This window comes from Protopterus annectens, chromosome 13.part0 (assembly GCF_019279795.1).
Source record: "Protopterus annectens isolate FY-2018-M chromosome 13.part0, PAN1.0, whole genome shotgun sequence".
In the NCBI taxonomy this organism is placed as follows: domain Eukaryota; kingdom Metazoa; phylum Chordata; order Ceratodontiformes; family Protopteridae; genus Protopterus; species Protopterus annectens.
This window is the reverse complement of record NC_056747.1, coordinates 836667324-836684824: the sequence shown is the minus strand read 5'-3', so window position 1 is coordinate 836684824 and position 17501 is coordinate 836667324. Positions and strand designations below refer to the sequence as shown.

General features: G+C 37.9%; 1 protein-coding gene across 2 annotated transcripts in view; it reads left to right on the top strand.

The window, feature by feature from the left end:
• LOC122787704 overlaps positions 1-17501 on the top strand; it is a 507928-nt gene that overhangs the window by 308380 nt on the left and 182047 nt on the right. The window lies entirely within an intron of this gene.

Genomic DNA, 17501 nt, shown 5'->3' with positions numbered 1-17501 from the left:
GTTCCTGCAGGCCTTTCTTGCCCGGTCCCCAACCTCTTGAGTTACTCCACCTGCCGACTACCTTGTCTGGCTTGTCGTGCAGCGTGCATGGAAGGCTCATGACGCCGTTGATGCCATTCCCCGCAGGCCAGATAAAATTTTATCCCCTCCAGATAGTGAGCCTCACTGGTCCAAAGGTCTTCCTGTGGATGCCTTGGTGGTGGCCTGGATGCGCTTGTGTGATTTCGTGGAACGTTTCAAGGCTTCCTTTCTGAATGCTTCCATTGAAGCCTCTTCGTTGTTTGGACCCAAGGTTAAACACACACTGGCTAGGTGTGAACAGGACAGTAAGACTCTTTCTGCCGTGGGTGTTTGCTATTCTTCCCCTCAACGGGCTTTCTCCAGAAACCAGAAGAGTGGGAAGATGTGGCACAAAAAGTCTCGGGGTTCTTTCCATGACACACGAGCCGAGTTTTCCCCCAAAGGCAGAGGGGGAAACTCATATGGAAGACACCCCTTTTGGGGCAGAGGAGGTCCACGTAACCAGGGTTCCAGAGATTCTTTCTCTGGCCAGTCCTACCAGTGCACCTGAAGAGCAGCCCAACTGCTTTCCTCTGGAAGTGGTTGGGGGTCGTTTCTCTTTGTACCCTTCTGCCTGGCTAACCATTACCACCGATTCTTGAGTACGAGAGATTATAACCAGAGGTTATCATATTCCCTTCGATCTTCGTCCTGCTCCACTAAGGAGCTTACCCGACGTTCCACCCAGTCAAAGGGTAGAAGCAGCATTAGAGATTTCAAAGCTGCTAAGAAAGAGTCATCTAAATAGTCCCACCAGACCAGATAGGATCCGGATTCTACTCAAGATTATTTTTAGTGCCAAAAAAGACCGGGGACTGGAGACAAATCTTGGATCTCAGTGTGCTAAACAAATTTGTAGAAGTGCAGAAATTCTGGATGGTCGCAGCACAGTCTATCCTCCCATTATTGGTGGCAGGCAATTGGATGTGCTCTATAGATCTTCAAGATGCGTACTACCGCATAAAGGTGGACAGACCATCGAGATGATTCCTTCGCTTCTGTGCGGGAGCCAGTCATTACCAGTTCTGAGTACTGCCTTTCGGACTCTCTACAGCCCCCAGAGTGTTCACCAAGTGCATGGCAGTTGTCACAGCTCACCTGCGACTGCAAGGATTCCGGGTGTTTCCATACCTAGACGACTGGCTTATCACCACTCCCACCAGACATCTATTGGAAAAAGCCTTGGCATACTCTCTTCACACCGCAGAAAATTTAGTTATGGCTGTAAACTGACAGAAATCCAGTCTATCCCCATCCCAGTCCATAGAATTCATTGGGATCCTGTTGGATACAAAGAATCGCACGGCATCGATTCTAGCGCGCAGAATCTTAAGGATAAAACAACAACTCATACCCATCTTCTCAAGGGAAAGTTCGACCGCACATTCTGTTCTCCAGCTGTTGGGTTCCATGGCAGCTTCCATCACCATTGTCCATCTCACGAGGTTTCACATGAGGCTTTTACAGTGGTTACTGCTCACCCAGTGGTACCGTTTTCAGTCTCCTCTCTCATCCCAGATTCGGGTGACTCAGTGATGCAAACAAGACTTAATTTGGTGGATGTCACAGAACCTGTCACAATGGTCTCGCCCCTTCACCCCCCAACAGCCCAAAGCCACAGTGACCACGGACGCCTCCCTGATGGGGTGGGGGGGCTTTTTCACAAGAAGACAGTCCAAGGCACGTGGTCGGACCTAGAGGCTCATCTGCATATAAATGTCCTAGAACTGAGGGCGGTGCTTCTAGCATTGCAAGCATTTCATCCCCTTCTTCCGTCAGGGACTATTGCAATACAATTGGATAACATGGCTGTAGACTGGTACATCAACAAACAAGGCGGAACCAAATCCTACCCTCTGTCGGGAGGCCATGAGGATATGGCAATGGGCGATGGCTACCAACTTCTTTCTTTTAGCAATGCACATTCCCGGGAGTTCCAACGTGATAGCAGACAGATTGAGCAGGTGCATTCTGCAACCACACAAGTGGTCTCTGAATCCTCTTATAGTGGTGTTGATTTTCAACTGCTGGGGTTTCCCTTGCTGCGATCTTTTTGCATCCCCAATCAACTACAAGTGCAGCAATTACTCCGCCCTGATTCCCCCTCGGGGACAGTCACCCAGGGATGCTGTAGTTCACGATTGGCCCTCGGGTCTACTTTATGCCTTTCCCCCTCTTCCTCTCATTCCCCAGTTCCTGAAGAAAGCCCGCCGGTTGAAGAGCAAGATAATCCTCATTGCGCCATATTGGCCTCGGCAAATTTGGTTCCCCTTCTTATAGCCTCACCTGCTAGATCAACCATGGATTCTTGATCCGACTCCGGATTTGGTCTCCCAGCCGCAGAACCTGATTCACCCCAACCTGAATAGCCTGAAGCTCACAGCTTGGCTCCTCCACTTCCAGTGATTGGCAGGCAAACTGATCTTTTTCCCCAGTACGTGACATTCTTATTGCGTCTCATAAGTCTTCCACCAGAACTAGTTATCTCAGCAAGTGGAAAAGGTTTACCATTTGGCTGAAGGAAAAAGCGATAGACCCTTTTTCAGCACCATTGCCAGTGGTACAGTAGTACCTGTCCAGTTTATTCCAGTCCGGCCTATCTGCTTCTACCATTTGAGTTAATTTGGCTGCGATATCTAATTTTCACAATGGTGTCCATGACTCTTCTCTTGTGTCACACAAATTAGGTAAGACTTTTCTAAAAGGCGCAAGTCTTTCGAAGACCCTTTTAGAGAACCTAGACAGTCGAGATCTGTCTTTAGTTCTGCAAGCATTGACTACGGCTCCCTTTGAACCAGCTTTTTCTTGCGACCTCAAGTTTCTTTCGCGGAAAACTTTGTTCTTGGTCGCCATTACTTCTGCCAAACGCATCTCGGAACTTCAAGCTCTATGCATCAAACAGCCTTACTTCATTTTTCATAAAGATAGAGTGTCATTGAGAACTAATCCTTCCTTCCTGCCAAAAGTGATCTCTGAAATGTCCATTAACCAATCCATTGAATTGCCAGTTTTCTTCCCAATCATTCTAACAGAGGAGAGTATTGCCTACATACCCTTGACATTCACAGGCAACTTCATTTCTATCTGGGCAGAACTAAGGCTTCTCACAAATCAGATCAGCTGTTCCTAGCGTACTCTGGTCCTAGACTTGGATGTGCTGTTTCTAAGGTCACATTGGCTAAATGGTTAAAAGACTGTGTAACATTTATTTACAAAACTCACGATATCCCTCTTGACTACAACTGTTAGGGCTCATTCCACTAGGTCGGTCGCAACTTCTGCTGCTTTTCATGCTAGAGCTTCTTTACCTAACATTTGTGCAGCTGCAACTTGGGCTAGACCCCGTACCTTCATCAGTCATTACAAATTGGATTTGGCCTCTAGAGGAAGAGCGTCCTTTGGTTCAGTGGTGCTCAGGAATGTCCTTCCATGAGAGCCTCCCAAGAATATAGGTAGCTGGGGACTCTGTCTCAGGTGGATGGAATGAACAAGCATTAACAATATCAGATAAAGAAGTTATGTCTTGCATAACGTTCCATCTGTATTGTTGATCCTCGTTCAGTCATTACGGCCCTCCATCCTTCCCCCTCCTGAGGCTTATAGTGGATCTCATCATCTGGTTCTGTTAGGTTCTTTGACCAGAAGTAGCCTCTACTTCCTTTGACTTGCAAACTCGATCTGAGGTATCAGGAAGAGGGGAATTGTGGGTAAGAGTTTAGCTCGAGAGTTTGTGGCTGTCGCGAGCTTGGAAGATTGCCGGTTCGGTTCCGAGGTCAGAACCGGTAATCCAGGCACAATGACAGAACGAGGATAAATAAATACAGATGGAACGTTATGGTAAGACAACTTCTTTTTCCTAAGGCACCTTATAAAGTTTAAGAACCGGTAAACTCAATGCAGTCACAAGGCAGATACAAAAGAGTTCACGGTGGAACTGACAACTGGCGCACGAACAATAATCAAAGTTTGCAGTTTATTAAACAAAACGTTAAGCGCTTTCATCCCTCAAAAACAGGATTTCATCAGAACGTTCATAAAAACAAAACCATCAGTATAAATAAAGTAGTGTAGTAAGCACATGGCCTAAAACAAACAAATCACATTGCAGATTAAATCAGTTAATTAAAACACTTGGCAAAGTTTCTAAATAAATCTCTAAACTTCCTAACACTGATCCTATATGTCATAGTGTGAATCCATAGACAAATGTATTTTGTAAGTAAAAAAATGAAAAAAAGATATAAATTAGGAAAAATAAACATTTACAACTTTGAAGCACGCATCTTAGAAACACTGCTGATTGAAATCATGTAGTTTAAACCAGTTAAACCAGGGGGCTTTTTGACTTCTAGTCTCAATTGCCACATCAGCTTGTGGTATTCAAGCCTTTGCTCCCAAGAACCTCCTCTAAGGTTTGGAGAAACTTGTTCCAGGACAAAAAACAAATTCATTTTGTGATCAGAACACATGAACTTGTAGTTATACAAAGCATTATCATTAAGTGTTTTTAAGTCGTATACGTGCTCATGTATGCGTCTTTCAGTGGTCATTCAGTTTTTCCTATATAAAAATAGTGGAAAATGTCACAAAATGCTAGGTATACTACTCTTACTGAATTACAATCACATGTATATAATAATTTGAACTTGTAATGGCAAGTTCTCAGCTTTAAACCACTCAAATACATTTACACTGTGAGTAAAAGCCACATTTCAGCATCCTTTTATGTATCTTACTGGTACTAACCATTTCATTTTTGTTTGCAACCATCTCCAACTTTTCTTTTAAGTTGGACACCTTTTAAAGACAAACTGGGGGCTACCTCCTAATACATTGTGAACTAGTTCATCATGCACTATGATTTTCCAGTTAGCAACCATAACCTTCCTGGCAACATTATTCCAGGGACCATATTTAATAAGCATATTCCTCTCAAAATTTGTGTATCCATCGTTACTTACCACTACAAGTTGAGGTCCTTTTCCTAATAGGGGAAAAATGTTAACCAGTCGCTTCTTGCAGACCTCCCCCTTTATGTCTTGTAACAGTCTGGGTGGATACCCTTTGTCCATAAACATTTTTGTCAGCTTACTTTTTTAATGTGAAAAGGGGTGGTTACAAGTATAATGTAAGAAAGTGTTAGACTAGGTTGGTTTCCTGTATAGTGCAGAGCTAAATCTTTATTTTAGCTACATATTTAATTAAAGTGGCTGGAGTGCGGGTATTGCCTTCTGTGTGGAGTCTGCATGTCCTCCCTGTGGTTGGGTGGGCATTCGAAAGACATGTGTAAATGTGCGTGCCTTCGTTGAAGGTTGGACATCGAGCTGGCACCTCGGCGTTCGTGAAATATCTACTGCCAATCATTAGCAGACCGGAGTTCTACTGTGGCGACCCCTAACTGGGAAAAGCCGAAAGACAAACAGTTTAATTAAAGTGATGTCCAAATAATTAATAAAGTCATAGGAATGGGAAAATGTGAATTTAAAAAAATCAGTGAAGGCATCAAAGAAGGCTATAAAACTCTCAAGTTCCAGAAAGTTGCCTTTCCACATAATAAAAATGTCATCCAAGAAGTGAAATATGTCACTGTATAATGCATAAAATCTGATTAAAAAACAGTATTTTGCTCCCAATGCCAAAAGTTAATATTGGAATGTAAAGGAGCACATGCTGCATCCATCCCTATGCCAGATATTTGTTTAAAATATTCTCCTTTGTAGTGCAAAAAACTGTTGTACAAAACCAATTCCATGAAGTTAACTAAAATATTAATATTTCTAGCTGGTATATCACTGTATTGTGCACATGCCTCCCTAAACCAGTCAAGTCCAACAGAATGGGGTATAACTTAAAACAGGTCAATAATACTGACTGTAACGAATAGCCACACGTCATTGTAATCTTGTTGCATGTATCTCAAAAAAAAAAACAAGAGTCACGTAACACATGCAGAATTCTGAAAAAAGTTTTTTAAAATGCCATCAATACATAATGCCAGAGGTGGGTCTTGGAAGCAGCTGCTGAAACAATCAGGCATAAAGGGGGATCCTGGAGGTTTTTGTGTAGTTTGGGGATGCCCAAGATAGCTGGAATTACCACACTGTAAACCTTTAAGAATTTATGTAAATTATAATCAGGGGTATCCTAATCCCAAAGGTCCTTCAAAACAAATCAATGTTGCGATGTTAATTTCATTTTTCTATGTTCTCATGTATTGAACTTCATTGTTAAGAAGCTTGTGCATCCTAGACATATAGTCAAAACTGCCCCTCCCCCTTTGTCTGGTTTCATAATTCTCAACTCTTGATTGTTACTTAATTCATTAATTGTTTCTCCTCCAACCTCATATTATTAGTAAATCTAAAATGTGTAACATCTTCCTTAAATAATGTTCACACAATTTTTCATGGAGTTGCAAGGTGGGGTATAAAATCTGTCAGATTTCTTAGGAGCTGAAAAGGTATCCAAAAGGGCAGCTTAGGAGACTCCATCTGGAGGAACTTGTAATACCTTTCTTTGAATGTCAAAAATCTGAGAACAGTCCCATTTAAAAAAAATCCATAATATGAGAAATAGTGTCCTCAAAGGAGAGTTCTTCAAACAGAGAGTGAGGGCTAATAGAGTCTTCCTACTCAGAGCCATAATCCAGGTGGGGGGGGGGGTATTTGGAGGTGAGTTTTTTGAAGGGCTTTCAGTAAAGCAAAAAGTTTTGTAAGATGTGGCATAGGCTCAAATGGATATGACAAGAAAAAACTGCATAAAAGATTAACCTGTCAAATAGTGTATGCATGTACCACAAAAGCTGGAACTAGACACACAAAAGGTGGGAATAATAACTTTTTAACACATTTTTGCTTTCTTTAATGTCTTTATATGTCGATGGACTCTCACAGAAAAATACAAAAAAGAAAGAACATTGCACTATATTAAAAATGTAGAGTGCAAATAGCTATGCTACAGGAGACACAGTGACTGAACATGTGAATTTCATAAAGAAAGATTTTTCAGGTTGGTTATTCAGTGGAATACCTGAGACAAAGGAAAATAGGGAGTACTTATATTAATTGCAAGAGGAGCTACAATAGTGATAAAGAGGATAAAAAGGTTAATGGTAGATTTGTCATATTAAGGGGCTATTGTCAAGGGAGGAGGAGTACACTGGCATGTACTTATATTCCACCTAGAACTGCTATAATGGAGCTTAAGAAAATTCTGGGAGAAATAATCGGCTTTCAGCAGGGATTATTACCTGTAGGTGAGGAATGGAATTTGATTTGCAGCAGTGAATATATCTCTGGGACCCCAGAAGGGAAAATATAACAAAGGAAGATAGATTTTTGAAGAAATATATGAAAAGCTATTTGGCATGGAAGATATGAATTCAGTACTAGGAGTTTGGAGTAAATTTACTTATAATTCCCCAAGATACAAAAACTGGGCTAGACTAGACAGAATTTACATTTCACAGGAACAGCTGCATTTAATTGAAAGTCTTGATACGCACCCAATAACCATTTCATATCATGCACTAACAATAACTAAAATAAAAACGCAGGGTAGTGAAATAAAATGAGACACTGGTGCTTTCCCATCTATCTGTCGAAAAGAGAGGAATTTAAGGAAGGGGTAGTGGAAATTATTCAGGAGCTATTAAAAAAGATAGAAATTTCTTCTGAAAGTATAGCTAGGGAGTGGGATAAAATTCAAGTGGAGTTTAAAAACAGGGTGGAAATAAAAGAAAGAGATATGGTTAAGAAGTAAAAAGAATTATTTAGAGAAGAGTGACAAATTTTAAAGTGTTGCAGAATAGGGGGAATCTCACAGAACAAGAATAGGAACAACTACAGAATGCTAAACAGAAAATAAGGGATTACCTTGATAATGTGCACGAGTTTAGAAAGACTGCTGTTAAGCAACTGTTTTGATAATAACTCTAGAGTACAAAAACTTTTAGCACGATGACTCGGGCAACAGAAAGTAGAAAGGGCTGTCACCAAGCTTAGGGAGCCTGTAATAAGAAAATAAAATATCCTGTAGAGGTACTAGAAATTTTTTGGAAGTTCTGTGAAAGTCTGCATATAGCAGAGGAATATCAACAAAAGGTACATGTGGAAATGTTTATGGAAGAATTAAATATGACAAAGTTAGAGGTAGATGAGGCTCAATTACTCAAAGTTAGGATAGGAGGAAATGAAATAAAAATGGTGATGTATAACCAATTCACAGGAAAGTCCCCAGGAATATATGGTATTTCTGTGAAAGTTTGGAAGCTAGGAAGGGAAAAATACTGATAAAGATCTGGAAGGTTTTAACGCTATTTTAAGAGGAGGAGGAGAAGTACCAACATCCTGGAAGAAAGCAGTAATGGCTGTATTACCTACAAAGGTTACCTACAAAGGGTTAAGGCCCTTCAGATCCAGCTTCATACAGGCCCATTTCAATATTAAACCACGGTTATGAAGTGCTTGTCTATAATGGCTAAAAGAATGGCAAAAGTGATGCGAAAAGTCATAGATATGGATCAGTGTGGTTTTGTGGAGGGGAGGCAAACATTTCACAACATTAACAGAGTACTGATGATCCAGAGAAAAGCAGAATATAAGAAAATACCACTGTTGTTAGTGGGTCTTGATGCAGAGAAAGCATTTTGACAGAGTTAGCTGGGACTTGATGCGCATGGCAATGGAAGCATTTGCATTTGCTGATAAAATTATAAGGTTGATTAGGAAGATATATGAAGGATCAGTGGCGAAAATTAATGTGGATGGGTTCCTCTCTTATAATTTCTGCTTGAGCAGAGGAATCATGCATGGGTGTCCTGTTTCCCCTTTGTTATTTGTATTATATTTAGAACTATTAGCAAAGAAAATACGGGACTCCGAAATTCAAGGATATAATTGGTACAGTAGTCAGTAAAAGCTGTATTTGCAGATGATATTATTTTATACCTGACAAAAACAGAAAAGGTCATTTCAGTGTTGTGGAACACTTTGAGACAGCTTCATATATTTTTCTGGATACAAAATTAATGAAGCTAAAACAAAGGCAATAGCTGTAAATTATGTATTCACACATGAATTGGTTCAGCAATATCCATATTGATGGGGACATGATAAAATGATGTACTTAGGAGTGTGGATTAAAAATTATTCAGGTGTAGCAGCTAAGGAATATGTGGGAAGAGACTAAAAAAATGCAAAAACTGAGAAATTGGAAGCTCTGTTATATGGATATGGATTGTAAGATATGAGCAGTTAAAATGTTTTAGTCCCTTTAGTCTTGTATACAGGTCAGGCATATTTTTATCAACCAGAGGAGAGTTTGTGGATAGCATTTAATAAAAGAGCTAAAGGATTTTATCTTGGAGGGGAAGACAGGAGTCAAGTGGGTAAGATGATTCTTCCAATAGAACAAAACAGATTGGAATTACCTGATTTGAATGGATATTTCAGAGCTACACAGTTAAGGCTCCTATACATAGCACAAGCAGAAACCTACAATTCAAAATGGAAAGGGATAATGATGAAATGGGGGAAGTTGAAGAATCAAGGAGAGACTGGGATTTTGGATGCACATCTTTAAGGAGAATAAAATAATCAAACGTTATATTACATTCATAAAGTAGCAGAAAGTATTCTAAGAACTAAACAAACATGGCAATTGAGAAAGGAGATTCTGCTGATAGGGATGACTGCAATTAGGGATGTAGACAATAGGGAAGAGGGGGTGGAATTTATTGGAGAAAATTGGCAAAGGAACCAAGGTAGTGGGAACAAATAACTAGAGAGGGAAAAGTAATAGAATTGGAGGATGCCAAGAATTTGGTTGAACTGCAGGTTAGAGATCGCCTTCCCCATCAAGGATTGATATCAGGGTATAAGCAAAAAGAAAGAAATGTGGGGGGGGGTCCAAAATGAAAGACTAGCAGTGGTAGAGTTTTTAGTAGAATCTAGAACAGAAGCTGCTGTTAAAAAGGAATAATTACTAGAGCATATAAAATATTGCATTATATCTATAAGAATCAATCAGAGGAGGTTAGAAAGGGATTGGGAGGAGAGAATGGAAAGCGGTTCACAAAGAAACAAAGCAGGATATATGTATGTCTTCCAAATATGCAACAAAATCTAGAAGATTTAGGATTTTACTTGGAAATGTTTACTGACCACAGCTTCTCAATCGTAGCCCTACCTGAACATATAACTGAAATGTCAGAATACTCTACGCCAACTCAATTTCTGCAAGAGAAATTTATATATAACCGTAATAAGTCAGGTTATGGCACATATCTAATCATGTCTTCTATTGCATTTACTTATTATCCTTTACATTGACACCTTTATAACCCTCACCAACACATGATGCAACAAACACCTCGTAAATGTGAATATAATTCTTCAACTCCAGCCAAACTCTTCCATATTTACCTTCTCCAATAACACTGGACTCCTCTATACTTTCTTGATATTGCTGTACTTGTTCTCTGTATGTTGAACTGCCCAGCATGCATCACCTGTGATGCTATAGCACAATGTTTTTTTTTTTGTTTTTTTTTTTTTTATAAAATACATAGTGAATTTATGTATAATCTAGATCTCATTGTTTCTATCACTGGTCATCTGGCATCTGTACTGTATGCTCTGGTTAGTAATTGCATTCTGTTAGTGTTCATTACAACATGGGCTGGTTCTGCAGTTGGTCATGCTTGATCAGTTCCCTAGTCTGGCAAACAAGTGTAAATAAAAAAAATAAAATGTTGGCAAACTCACTGTAATCCCATTTTATTGCATTTGCCTTTCAACAGAAATGGTACTCACTGGAGGTTTGTAGACCACCTCCCCAATTGCTATATGTATTCTCTGTTCTTTTTCTTGTAGAGCTTTTCTCTCTGGGCTTCCACTGAAAATAAATAAAAGTATCCAGTCAGACTTTACCCGTAAACAAATGTCAATAAATAAACAAACTTTCTCTGGGATGGCACCTTTTCTGGGGAAGGGGTTGTTAAGTTAAAGTGTGATTTCATTGAGTTTACCTTTAATTAGGGCCATATCCATTTCTTCAGATTACAGCAAATCCTTCTGTTAAATCTTTAAAAATTTCTACATTTAAGACAACCATGAAGACATATTTTCCTCCCCAAAACTTGAACATGTTGGAAAAATGAACTTTGCCTCGCTTCAAATTAGCTAACTCTGGAACATGAAATAACTTCTTTTGGAAATCGCTAATTCTAGTTGTGGCTACCTCAGCTAAATAAATTTTTGAATTGCGAGCCTTAATGCAACCACTTTATGCAGTGTTCCACAGTTAAGTATGGGAACTAATCCCTGTTTTATAGTGAAAGGTATTTCTGCTGTCTCACTGAATCACTGTGTTCAGCTTTTAGTCTTTTATTCAAAGTATTACAAGACAAGGAAACATGTTACATATTTTGAATGTCCACAGAGTACTGAACTATTACACCACAGTGACTGACTGTGAAAACAGATCAAGTATTTATTTATTTCAAGAAAAAAGAAGCCACTCCTATTTTCTAACAGTTGTGTTGCTTATATTGTCTTTTAGTACAATAAATACAACAAACCTCTGCGGGACTTTGTTAGAGCGTATTTCATTAAAGCAACATCTATGCTACACTTCTGTACTCAAGACATTTCAGAAAGTGTGGCATGCGTTACTGTTTATACTTTCACCAAATAGTAAAAGTTGGACAGTCAGCATAGACAGAGGTCAGAATTTACATGCACTCCATGGGATCTGTAACTGTCCACCTCCCAGGTTTAACTAAGTATTACTGGAGTTGCTATCCTAATGTGATTTACTGTTACTGACCCTTCCTGGAGAAGATAGTACAGTTGTGTAATATTCCTACAGTAGCAGCCAGTCATTGAGGATAGGTGACTGTAACAGTAAAGCTTCATTTCATTCTTCCACTTAGTTTATGATGTTTCCATATTTTTTTATGTCGGTGTTAGGGTTACGTTCACGTTCAGTTCTCATATAGAGGCACTTGATATTTTCTGAACCACAAGCACACTTTCCCTTCAGATTTACTATCCTCAAACAACTGAAGAAAACACAATGTTTTACCTGGAAATCTCTCACTACCTATATCAATACCTTTGCTTGAGCAGGGCCATCTTTAGCCTTCACAAGGAAGAAACACAGCTTGAGAAAGCTAGCCAGACCAACAACTTTTAAGGTAAGTCTTAGTATTATTATTTACTGTTGCATTGGTTTCTCTTAAAAAAAATATCTTCACTTTTTTCAAACACCTTTATTGAATTATCACTTGTGACAGGAAAATTTGCATTCATATATAAAAGTAATCAAACTACATTTATATAAACATTATACTTCACATATATTCTATATATCATATAACCTAAGCAATATTACATACATTATTCAATTCCTGTCTTTTTTTAAACAAGAAACATTCTTATTAAACCATCACTTACTACACAGGCAATCATAACAGTTATATAAATGAAAACAAAGCACCCCGACACAATCCTAGTTGCAAGCATTTTACATCACAAACCACACTGACACACTCCCAGTTGTAAACATTATACATCATTTATAGTCTACCTAATTTTTCTCACTCACCAGAACAGACACATGGAGGACGTGTGTCCACAATGAGCATGTGTTCCACAATGCAGCTGTGAACTGAACTAGAAAACTAAGCTAACCAGTGCAATACTGTGCTACTCTGACTAGAACAAATTTAAACAAGCATTTGTTGGTATCAAATCTTAGCTTGCAGTGATACTTGTCTTGCATTACAGTGCAAAGGAATGGTAGGATCACATTACGTTTTATCATTTGGTGGACTTTGTAAACAAGAAGAGTATTTTATTTTATTTTTTTACATGTCCCCAAATATAAATATTTGGTGCGGTGTTTAATGGGGAGGCAACTTGCAGTGATATAGTTTTGCTTGAAAAGCGCTGTTCTGTGCACAGTAGAATTAATTCAGAAAGGGAGTTATTTTTTGCAGTATAGCATTAATACACTCTGCAGATCCACTTTGGATGTAAAGGCGGTGTTAATTCTACAGTGGTAAGGAAGCAGTATACTGTGATATCTACTTGTGAGAAGTCATAGGCAGGTATTAGCAAGTACAGTGTTTCACTTTATTTTACATCAAATATCATTTTGGTGTACTGTTTAACTGGCAAACAACTTGGCTTTATGATTTTGATTACCAAGTGCTATTCTGTAATGCCCCTTACTGAAATGTTATAGTCAGATACAAACAAGAAGGATATTTCAGTATATTTTATATTTGAAAGTATATTTTATACAACGTCTAACGGGAAATCAATATACGGTAATATGATTTTGATGGTAGGCACTGTTCTGTGTATGGTGGTGTTAATATAGAGACTGAGATCTGCCGTGAATGATACAATTAATACAGCTTAAAGATCCATTAAGCTTGTGAAGGCTGTAATGATTTATATTAAAGAACTGCTGTTTTGTGGTATGCAGTCAAGTATAAGGCATCAGAATGTTTCTCTTTCCTTAATATATTTAGAAATATTTGGTATAATGTTTAATAGGAAGACAGACGTTTGTTTTTTTGTTCACAAGCAGTATGGCCAAGTATAACAGAGGCATGTTTCATTTATTTTACATGTTTCCAAGTTCCATTTGGTGTTTATACTGACCTGGCCATGTAGTGACAAGGCATCCTTCTCTGCTTCTGGTTACCTGAGTTTGCAAATTGGCCTGGGCCACTTTTAGAGCTGCAGAGATAGGATGAAGCGGCAAATGGCCAGCTATCTTATCCCAGGATGAGGGATTAGTCACTACTTCTATGATTTCTTGTGGAGACCAGAAGTCATGCAGGCTAAAAGGACTAAAGAGGGGTGACCGACATCGTGATGCCATTGTATTTTATTCTCTCTGGTTAGGGATTCTGATTGAATAACTGTAAAACGAGGTCTTTCTGTATTTGCTCCTTTTATATCATTTATATTCTCACTCCACAGACCCTACATCTTTTAAGCCTTAGGGCTAAACTTTCTAAAAAGTCAGATGGCCCACCAGCAAATGAGGATTGTCTAGAAAGGAACAGTTGGGTTACTCATTTCAGGCCAATGAGGAGAAGAAGGTATGGTTAAATTGCCTGCTGTTGCCAGATGGGAAAATATGGGAAGTTTAAAATGTATCCTTTGTGATGTTTATAGTGGGGAAATGTCATGATTTTCATTGAGAAGTACTAATCTGTGCGCAGCAGAATTATTGCAAATGTGGCAAGTTGTTTGTGATAGAATTAATGCAGCCTACAGAACCAGTATCTAAAGTCTGTATTAATTCTACTTCTTTACGGAAGTGCTGCTGTATGATACCCATTAATGAAAAGTTGTAACTAAGTATAAGCATGAGGAATGTTTCATTTTATTTAGCATATTTTGAAATATGATTTTCTGCACTGTGTTATGGGGAATTGGTTGTGTGTGTGTGTGTGTGTGTGTGTGTGTGTATATATATATATATATATATATATATATATATAATGTGTGTGTGTGTGTGTATATATATATATATATATATATATATATATATATATATATATATATATATATATATGTATATATATATATATATATATATATATATATATATATATATATGTATATATATATATAATGTGTGTGTATATATATATATATATATATATATATATATATATATATATATATATATATATATATATATATATATATATATATATATATATATATATGTGTGTGTGTGTGTGTATATGTATATATATATATATATATGTGTGTGTGTGTATATATATATATATATATATATATGTGTGTGTGTATATATATATATATATATATATGTGTGTGTATATATATATATATATATATATATATATATATATATATATATATATATATATATATGTATATATATATATATATATATATATATATATATATATATATATATATATATATAAAATGTGTGTATATATATATATATATATATATGTATATATATATAGGACCGGTACTGAACTCGAAGAAACTTTTCACTGAAGCACAAATAGTCAGGCATACTTCTGCGAAAATGCTTTTTACCGAAAAAGCACTTTCGCGAAAGTATGCCTGCAGCTAGAGGGAGTTGTGGGGAAATTACTGTTGCGGAGATCGTACTACGGTGCGGATAAGGGAATATTCCCTTTTCCTCACTGTAGTGCGATCTTGGAGTGAGAATATTAAAGTAAGGGGGGTGTGGGGTGCACAGATTCATTGTTTTTTTTTTTTGTAACTCACTTTAACGAAAGTGCTTTTTCGGTGAAAGCGCTTTCGCAAAAGTGTGTTCGGTGATTGTTAATTCGGACTATTGAACTTTCGTTCAATAGTCCTAGAGCCATATATATGTGGGTTCCCTTCAGATGGTTGAACCTTAATGGCCTGAAAAGGGATCTCCATAGAGCGTGGAAAGGGAAGATTCCCCTTTACGGCAATGTAGTGTGATTTCGGAGTTGGTATATTTAAATAACGGTGGGTGCGGGGGCGCTTGCCCCCCTGCTAGCAGTGTTGAGTTTTTTTTTTCCTCTCGCATTTTCGAACATTCAGATGTTCAAGCATATGGTCTCGGCCGTATGAAAGTTGAACATTTGGATATTCGATTATGTGAAGTAGCTCTATATATATATATTATATGTATATATACACACACACACGTGTACCCAGTGTTGTCTATTTTCATCTGTTCAAACGTATAGATTGCCGAATCCAATGAGGTTCGACCTTAGCACTGATCTTGAAGCTTAGAACCAGAGCTCTGACTCCTCCCCTACCCACAATTCCCTAAGCTGTACTTCAGATGTTTAGCTCTCATTTGCCCCTCGAACATTTCTGATGTGCAGAGAGCTCTCAGTGATTCAGTAGGATTTTTCAGTATTACAGTTGCTGCTCCCTCCTACCTCGAGAGTTTTTTCTCTCACTTGTCATATTGCCATATATCTTAGATAATTTCAGATAAGCTTTTGTTAATTATATATATGTGTTTGGTAGTTTTTCATATTTAGGTAGTAGTTACTTTTCAGTTATGGCCTTAGGTTTCAGCATTAAAAATATTTTTCTATACTTAGTCTGACATATGTTATAATAGATGTTCTTAGTTTTTTGGTGTTAGAAAGTTTGGATTTTCTAGGATTGTTAATTGCCAGAATCGACAGGATTTAAGACATTTTCAGTGTGTTGGGTACACACTACCACCTTAGGACCCACAATCTAAATGTGTTTATAGTCTTAGTGCCGCTCACCTAGACATAGTGTCAATCTTACATATCCTTCAGTGCAAGATCCCACCAGACCGGAAGGGACAGACTTAGTTTAAAGGGGTTCCCCTTTCAGCTTCCTCACCTCAAACAAAGAAAAAATTGAAGGTGAAAGGCCAGGATAAAGACAGAGTAGATAAGAGAGAAAAGGAAAGGAGCAAGTCTCCATCAAAATCTGCAAAGAAAAGGTCTCTAGAGCTTTACTGCCTGTATCAGCCCCAACCCTGAAATGTCCAGACGATCTGACACCCCCTCGAGCCTGATCTCCATCTGTTAGATTTTTCTTGTGTTTTATTTAACAGGACACATACGGACAGTCGTGACTAAACTTTATCAGACATTCATATGTTGAATTCCTTTTTAGGGGGTGTTTTTCCTCCTTCTGTTTCTATTTTTTCTACATGGGCCTAGATTATAAAAACTGAGTTACCAAGGTGTATATGGGATCAAGCCAAATGTGTTTCATATTATACAGTATTGGTTGAATTTTGATATATAATACACATTAGGGCATTTTTGCAAAATTGTTTAACCAAATCATTGGTTGAGGTGCTTATTTTATGTCATTTTTGAAGTGTCATTTTTTTAGCATCTATCACAAATTAGCAAATATTTTTGTGGCAATATTTACTCTGCCATGTTATATAACTAAGGGGCTCCTACATATTTAGGGCTTGTGATGTGTATAGAGTTTCATGATACATGATGGAATTCTTTCAATTGGTCCCAATGGTTTTTGACTATTTATACCCTGTATACTAATTTATGTTTTACTGTCTATCACTCTGGTAGGCCCGAAGTAGGCACATAAATTAGGTGGTGCAGGTTATTTCGTATAATATCATTTGTCATAACATTGTTTGATTACAGCCATTTATATTCACTAAGGCTGGTTTGATTACCAACATGGTCAATATTTTTCTATGATAATATTGACCAGGCCAATATTTGAGATTTAACACACAGTCCACTTGGTTTATGCCTTTTTGTGTTATTTAGGATATTTTCCTTTAATAGTAGGTTGGGTACCATTATCACTACAACAATTGGCACTAGTGGCTTGTAGTTTTGCTAATAGATTCAGGTTTTTTTTTATTTTTAGGTCATATTTTTCCTTAATAGTAGG